This window comes from Aythya ferina (genome assembly GCF_964211825.1).
Source record: "Aythya ferina genome assembly, chromosome: 3".
NCBI classification, from domain to species: Eukaryota; Metazoa; Chordata; class Aves; order Anseriformes; family Anatidae; genus Aythya; species Aythya ferina.
In genome coordinates this window covers 77,594,888-77,603,118 of record NC_140298.1, presented here as the reverse complement: position 1 = coordinate 77,603,118, position 8,231 = coordinate 77,594,888, and the positions used below count along the sequence as shown (strand labels likewise).

At 36.6% G+C, this 8,231-nt stretch overlaps 1 long non-coding RNA gene across 1 annotated transcript; it reads right to left on the bottom strand.

Annotated features, from left to right (window-relative positions):
- Window positions 1-2,541: 2,541 nt before the first annotated feature.
- On the bottom strand, window positions 2,542-7,990 carry LOC311433568. Its single transcript, XR_014690827.1, has 5 exons — window positions 7,974-7,990; window positions 7,714-7,859; window positions 6,422-6,869; window positions 6,234-6,326; window positions 2,542-3,732 (listed from the first exon to the last, which is right to left on the bottom strand). It is a non-coding gene; the product is annotated as an uncharacterized lncRNA (long non-coding RNA).
- Between the last annotated feature and the right edge of the window lie 241 nt (window positions 7,991-8,231).

The following is an 8,231-nucleotide window of genomic DNA, read 5'->3' as shown; positions in this document are numbered from 1 at the left end:
AATACCATCTCTCTTTGTTGGAGGCGCCTGGCATTTCTGTTGTAATAAAAGCTTTCACTGATTGAACTTTGTTCTCCTGCCAGTTTTTTGTTGTTGTTGTTGTTTGGTTTTCCTTTTGGAGCGTGGCCTAGCCAGAAGAATTGATAGGTGCACACACCTACTATGATTTTTCACAGACAGGATTTATATGCATGAGTGTGAGAAAATATTGTTTTTCTATTAGGTTTCCAGCATCAGTACTGCCTTGGCTGAAAATTGTGGGGGCACAGACTACAAAAGAACCCACTGGCTGTCATCCATTAAAAAAAAAAAATAATAATAATAATAATAAAATAAAAAATAAAAAAATGAAGCATTTAAAAGATTAAATGACATTTTTATTTTATTTTATTTTATATTTTTTTTTTTACAGAATAGTCTAGTAAAATGGTTTTGCAGAAACATAATACTCTAAATGCAAAGTGCAACTAGCTGCCTTCCTGGATCCAGGCCCTGGAGACCTATCTGTTGTTTTCTCCAGAGGTTTGTTTGGAACACTATTGTGGAAGAGCAGAGAGTTATCTGGGAGTCTAGTCAGTTGAGGCAGGGCTATTACATTCTCTTTATAAAGAGAGAAATTCTGCCCTTTCTAGTATTTTCAAAGCTGGATTTGGTACACAGAATCACAGAATGGCCAAGGTTGGAAGGGATCTCTGAAGATCATCTAGTCCAAGAGAAAGGAATCTTTTTTACTGAAATGAGTTAATGCCTTTGTCCACTGGAATAAAATAATTATGATATATTTTAAAATCTGGAAAAAGTACATATATTAACAAAGACATTTATCAAATATTTTAGCAGTTAAAGATTTCATCATCTCATCTTGCTTAAGCTGGAAGGGACACACTATTAGACAGCAAACAACAGCTAAAAAAAAAAAAAAAAACCTTCCTTGTTTTTCAGCAAGACTGATCAATGAATTGCCATAAATCTCTGAAGTGCAGCTCTACATTCTTTATTACTCTGACAAATGTTCCTGTGGCACAACTGTGATTTAGCTTTGTATATACATAGAAAAGGAAGGAAAGAAGGAAGGAAGGATGGAAATACTATTCTTACCAGCTTAAAATATTTTGATGGATATTTTGTTCTAAAATAACAGAAAAACAAATTTTACAGGCCATTTTTTGATTTTACTACTGTAATGTAGAGAAAGATTTCTGTTCAAACAGATAACAATATAAACAAAAAAACATTTCCCATGCTGCTTCTGAATAACTCATAGACAAATTCAGGCCTGAATCATCACTCTGTATACCACAGGCCTGGCCATCAGCCAAAACCTGTCTTCATGGGGCTGATGTAGCAGGTATTATTCAGGTGTCTGTTGTAAATTGTTGTTTTAATTTGTAAACTTGAACAGCCTTGCCATAATAATCTCTACTTGCAACAAGAGCAAAAAGGCACTCTCTCAGAGAAACAAGGCAATGCCCTAGAAACAAACATTCTGTCTGCAAAGGTTTGTTAACAAAACCTTTTTCTTAATTTATTTTTTTAAGCATGTTTACAGTCAAAGTTTACATATTTTCTTGAAGACATAGATTTTAAAACACATGCAATTAGAGAAAATAATAGTAGATGGATGGATCCCAAGGGTGAAAATATAAGGTAGTAAAAAATAAGCTCTTGAAGCAGAAGGGAGTATGGTCCTTAGGAAAACTCTGGGCAAACTATTTAAAATTGAGATCCATTTTACCTGCTTTGTAAGGCAAAAACTAGGTGCAACTAGGTGTCTCCCTGTATATGGAGAGAATACCCAGAGGGCAATTCATCTCACTTAGCTTAGATACCTGTATTTGACTGGGATGAAATAAATGTGAAGGTGTCCTTTCTCTCCACTACCTGGTTTAGACTGGATATTAATCTCCTAGAGTTAGGAGCTATCTAAGTTAGGTGAGACGTATGCCAAGCAAGTGAAAAAGGGTCAGCCAAAGTAAGTGACATCAGCTGCTGAGAAATAAAAAGGGAGGTGGAAAGCAAGGGGAAACAGGAAAGAATATGGAAGATGGGAAAGAACCAAATGAGGTAATCAAATGGGGCCACACAAAAGGATTTGAAGTGCAGGGTAAAATGATTTTGCAGCAACCAGGTAAGTCTGACTGGCCTGTCATGTGGTATGAAAGGAAATAGAAAAGCTATCTAGGGGGAAAGTTCGTAACAGTTGAAGTTGCTCAGTGCATGAATACAGGAGTCTCATGTAGGGATGCAAAAGAATCACCGCTCTTTGGGATATTGTGAAAACACAAAGGGTATTCAGCACAGAATATGCAAAAGATGAGAAAGGCACTGAAGGTGGAAAGAGGTTGTATTTTTACTGCCCAGGAAACAAAAGAGATAATATGCAAAAAGTGGTGAGAAAAGATGTTTTGTCTTTGAGCTGAATATAGATGTCACAATGAGAAATAATCTATTGCATGTTTGTATGGATTTTTTCTGGTTGTCTATTGTGCCAGAATTTCTGAGTGAGATACTAAAAACATTTAAGCAGGAAACCTTCAATAGTATGATACCAAAGGGAATCTATTTTACTGAAGGAATAAATACAACTGACGCAATCAAATAAAGAAATCTGCTCACTGATTATGCATTATATCTCCTAGTCCAAACAGTTATACAATATCTTTACTACTATCAGTCTGTAATATAACAACGAATACAGGCTAAGAATAGACAGAAGATTTGATTCAACAAAATCTTAATTATCAACTAGTAAATGTCAAGTGACTGTAATGGCTTCCAAGACCGGCTCTCTGGACATTTTAGGAAATTGTGATTAAGTGCTATAAGAGTCTGTGGTGATCATCAGTACCTTGTGCTGTTTGAAACCAGTTCTGGTGTAACTGAAGACACTATTAAAGCAAATTAATGGCTTATTGCTCTTATCTAAAACAATTTGATATTCTTCTTGCCTGTCCTTTCAGAACAAAATCTGAGCTATACTCTTTGTGTTGTTACATGAGTTCATCTAGGATTGCTAGTTTTCCCTGCAATGTTTTGACTATATTTTTTAAGCATAAATATTATGAATCCTCTCCTGTCAACGTTTGATTTACCAAGCATTTGACCAAGTCAGTGAACAGATTAAGCTCACTACATAATACCAGATGGCTTTATGGTTTTGTGTCCTCTCCTGGGCAAGGCCTGCTGTCATCTCTGAGCATCTGCACAGAGCCACGAGGGATGCATGCACTTTTCATTCATTCAGCTGGGTCACTCATCATTAATATTCAGAGGAGGAAAGGAGGTGTCAGACAAGAGAATTGGTTCTGGCTTCTGTTAGCACACTGACACGTCAATCATTCACCCTGGAGGCTGCCAGGCCCAATTTAGAACAAAAGTAACTGCTGGGCTGAACACATCATAAAAGGAGATGAGATTTCTTTGTGTTAACCAGCCCCTTTGCAGGGTAGAAATGTAATTAGAGTCTTCCTCACAACCAATAACACATGAAGCCGAGTGATTAGTGGGACCTACTTTGAGACAAAATCGCTGACCTCAATCACGTTATGAATGATTCTGCTGCAATTGTAGAGTGCTCACAAAATGGAATTGTATTTAAAACACTTCTCTGAGGAAAGCAGTCCAATCCAGCATGGTGATATAGTCTTGAATATGTTAAAATCCCCTGCAATTTCTTACATGACAGCTTTGATCATTCTTAAATGGTACTGTTTTCCAATTTAATGTAGTCACCTTTAAAAGAAAAAAAGACAGCAGAAACAAATTAATCCTCACGTTGTTTGATGTTAGTGCAATTTCCCAGCAGCTGCATGTGTAGTAGCCTCCTAGTGCACCCTACTGGACTCCCTCAAGAATGCTTCCTGCTTCCATGGAGCAGCTTTAATGGGAAAAACGTGGGTATGGTGGCAAACTTCATGTGGGCTGACTTACTCAAACAAGAAAACAGGCATTGCTGCTTCATAAACCCTTCAATCTTCTCTTGTAACATTTTGATCAGTTGGGGGCATTTTAATTAAAACAAATATAAGCATTATCAATACAAGTATTTGTTATCACAGTTCATATCTCTATACTGTCAAGGGGCAAAAGCTTTGCCCTGGTAAACAGCTCCCCTTTCAGCAGATAAGAGAGGATAGCTTGCAAGTGTCATACCACACGTAGCTTGCAACCATCACACCAGTTTGTCTATACTCAAACTTCTCAGGATATGAACACTAAAACTAGCTCTTCTCTGGCACAAGTTGAACCAACATCCAAGCTGCAAGTATCGTGAGGCAGGCTAAATATTTATTCTGTTGATCAGCTCATTCTCTATGCGTAGTATCTCTGACCACCCAGGGATAATCAAAGAAACATTTTCTCAGGACAAGCCACATGTAAACCAGCAAACCTCTGAGAATCAATAGACACTTTTCTATACAAGCTGAAGAACTGGTCTGTTTAGTTTTAATATCATACTGTCAAATATTTATTTTCTTCCTTTATGCTTGCAGTTATCTGTTGTTTACTGCATGTGACACAAGCAATACACCCTGAACTTCTATCCTGGTCAGAAGATTAGAAACATTCCACCTACAGCATTTCTCATAACGGATACTAATTGTTTCATATACTTATTTCCTCAAGAAAAGAAAAGATTTATTTTGGTGTTTTTAATCTATTTATCTCCTTAAACTTCACTGTCTATATCTGACAATATCATGAAAGATGTATTCTTACTGTGGCCTGGTTTTGGTAATTACATTTTACGACTAGTTAAATGCAACCCAAAGTATGAACCATGGATCTCTACTTCAGATCCTCCAACACATAACATGATCAGACAAGGGTTGTAGCTAAACTGCAGGAATAAGAAGCAATGACAATGGAAAACAATAGCTACTTCTCTTCCAGCTCTCATAGCTATATATTACTGCTACTATTTAGTGATTAATTTATTTGAATGGCTACAACTTGTGGGCAGGTGAGAGGAAAACTAGATTTCCCTAGTCACATGTCTATCCCAGGTACAAGGAGTAAAATACCATAAAATATGGCTTTTGTTTGTACTGCTACTCTATGTATGCAGTTATTTTAGTATTCAGGTACCTAAAGCCTGATTCTATGGCTGACTGCAGCAATTATCCTGCATCTCAAAAATCTGACACCATGTCCACATAAAAAAAGACTACAAAGACACCATTTTAATGAATTTTTAAAAGTACATTTTGATCACTAGCATAAAGCCATTTCCCTTTATACTCTAAGGGTTTAAATAGACAACAGAGGGCCACTTATTTGCTTTAATGAACATTACTATCATACAAGTTATATAATTACTGTTAATAATACCACCTTCATATAATGTTCTTGCATAGTTTATGTAGGGTCATAAATTTGCTGAAAGGATACAGCATACAGACTCACTTAAATATCTGGAAACACTAGTGAGTGCATACCATAGCTAAAGAAAGAGAGGCAGAGGAGCTTTTCTGCTTTCTCACAAAATGCTCCTATTTGTCTTTTGAATTTCCTCATCTGTAAAACTGGGACAAGGTGGATTTTTGTTGTTGTTGTTTGTTTTTGTTTTTCTTAACAGGTCCTTCAGAAACTTATTGATTTTTTTTTTTTTTTTTTTTTTTTAGGTTTTCAATCAAAAGATTTTTTTTCCAGAATTAATTTCATATACCAGAATGTTTTAGTATAAAGGCACTCAAATTTTCAGCATGCTTATTGTATTTTGGTTAGTAGAATTGTGTCTTCTTGCCCTTGTTCCCACAGGCATGATTTTTACATACAACACAACTGGTCCTTCTGTAATTTATCTCCATACATTGCATTTTCATAAGTCATTTTATAAGTTCACAGACAAATAGTTTGAGAAGGCCGTCTGCTTTCATCTGCATCATTTTCCATGTGCTTTCTGCTCTGAGGTATATGCTTAGCAACTGCTAAAATAACAATCCCTAGACAGAATTATCTCTGTCATTTTAAAGGAAGGTAACAACACTTGTTATTACAAGACATTCTATCTGTTGTAGTACAGAAGAGCAGCAGATATACACAAAGTTAGGTGATACGTTTGCACTAGTGATCATTGAAGGGTTTAGGGAGTTATTTTCATGTTCAGAGAAACTGCATATACAAAATAACTGTATCAGAGCATTGAAATAAATTTCTGAGTCAAATTTTAAAGAATGAAGTATTACATAAGAAAACAAGTCAAACCTTCAATGAGAGTATGCAGTACTTACTGAATGTTCAAGATAGGTTTAAGAAGATATCAGATGGAGACTTCTTGGCCATGAAATAGAACTTACGTTGAAAATGGTAATAAAAATAATCAACTGAATGAAATATATACAATAAGATGATCATCAGAGAGTACAACAAACTGACTAAAACTCTACAACACTATTGAAAATAAATATAAAGCACTCACTGTTGCTAAAATCAGTTAAAAGTCATCTATGGGACTGAAAAAACTCAGCTTCTTTCCTTCGGAAGTTATGAGTAAACTGTCTCTGAGAAGGCAGTGTGTGCCTCTTAATTATCGATTAAAGACTTAGTCACAGCAATCTACATCTTCATAACATCCAGGGTAGATTAATACTTCTAATTGTGCTGCTTAGTACACATGCTGAGATTAAAAAGAGCTTCAGCTGATTTAAATCACAGCAATTTATTTTAATGTTATTAGCCGTGAAGAACATAATCCCCTAGCCTGACTCCAAAGCAAAGAAACCAAGTGGTCTTCTATGGCATAGGGTTGAAGGATCTTGTGAGCTTACCCAGCAGATTGTCCAATCTCCTCAGAGGCAAGGTTGCCAGGCTTTTGAGAAATGGTGTTTGAAAGAAGTTGAAGAGAAGAATAAGCGACCAGAGTTAAACTAACAAAAAGAAAAGACAAGATGCGTAATTGTGAAGTAAATTAATCACTAGGTCAAAGCTGTTGAGTTCAGCAAGAGACTTCCAGTGGAACAAAAGCTTCACAGATCTCAAGAAATCCTTGATCAGCTGATGGGGAGAAGGATTAGGCAAGCAGAAAAAGAGGCTCTAAAGGAAGAATAATGAAGTTTTATGGACAAATTTAGAACAAAAGAGACAGAGGAAGATAAAAGAATACATAACGGTATGCTGCTAAATATAGCTGAGAAAAAAAAAATCAGCAAACCCAATAAATGCGAGACAAAAGTGCAACATAAAATAAAATACATCAAGGAAATTAACTGTTTGAAAGACACAAAGCATCACTCTTAAAGGCAATAACTTGATAATGATGAAAAACATCAGCTACAGGAAACAGAAGATGTAATCAGAAGAGAACAAAGGAGCAATCTCCTGTTAAGAGATAAGGAATCTGCTAGAAAAAAATACCTTACGGTCTGAGGCAAAAAGTGAAAGAACTAACAAAGCCCTATACAAATGACTAGGTAGCTTCAGATACCTCTTACAGCACAGACATTCTTAAGGCAGAAAGATTACTGACATTTTTGTACCAAAAGAATAGTTTGCAGTTTATTCCTTTTGCGATTTGGCAATAGCTGTGCGTTTCATTGCAGTAAAGTGATTTCACCTTGCTACATCTCACAAATACACTAGCCATTTCTGTAAGGGCATATAGGCCCTGCCCAGCCTCCCCACCCCTGCCCATGACCCAGGACTCTGTTCCAGCTCTGCCCTTGCTCCCAAACTGATTATACCTCAAGCTGCAAAAGTCAAAATACCTCCTACCTGCATCCAGGGGAACAGTTCTAGTTGCTGTCTCTAGCTGAAAGGTACTTGAAGCTTACATGGGACCTTGTTTGAACTGACCTCAGCCAGCAGCCAAGAACCTACACTGCTGCTTGTTCACTCCCCCCTCCCTCCTCAGCAGGACACTAGAGAGAAGAGGAAGAGCAAAACTGATGAAACTTTATGGGTGGAGAGAAAGACAGTTTATTAGACAAGGAATTAGGGGGAAAAAAACATACGACATAAAGGCAGCCACTTACCACCTGATACAAGTCAGTCAGCCAAAAACCCCACCCCTTCTTCCTCTACCCCCCTTTAAACGGCTCAACATGGCATTCCATCATGCAGAATATCCTTTTTTTTTTTTTTTTTTTTTTTTTTTTTAATGCTACTTCAGGTGAGCTGTCCCAGTTGTATCCCCTACCAGTTATTGACCACTCTACTATTAAAATATATTCTTTGTACTTGTAGGAGCTGACAGTGGATTATTTGATTTGGTATCAGACTATTGTAAATAC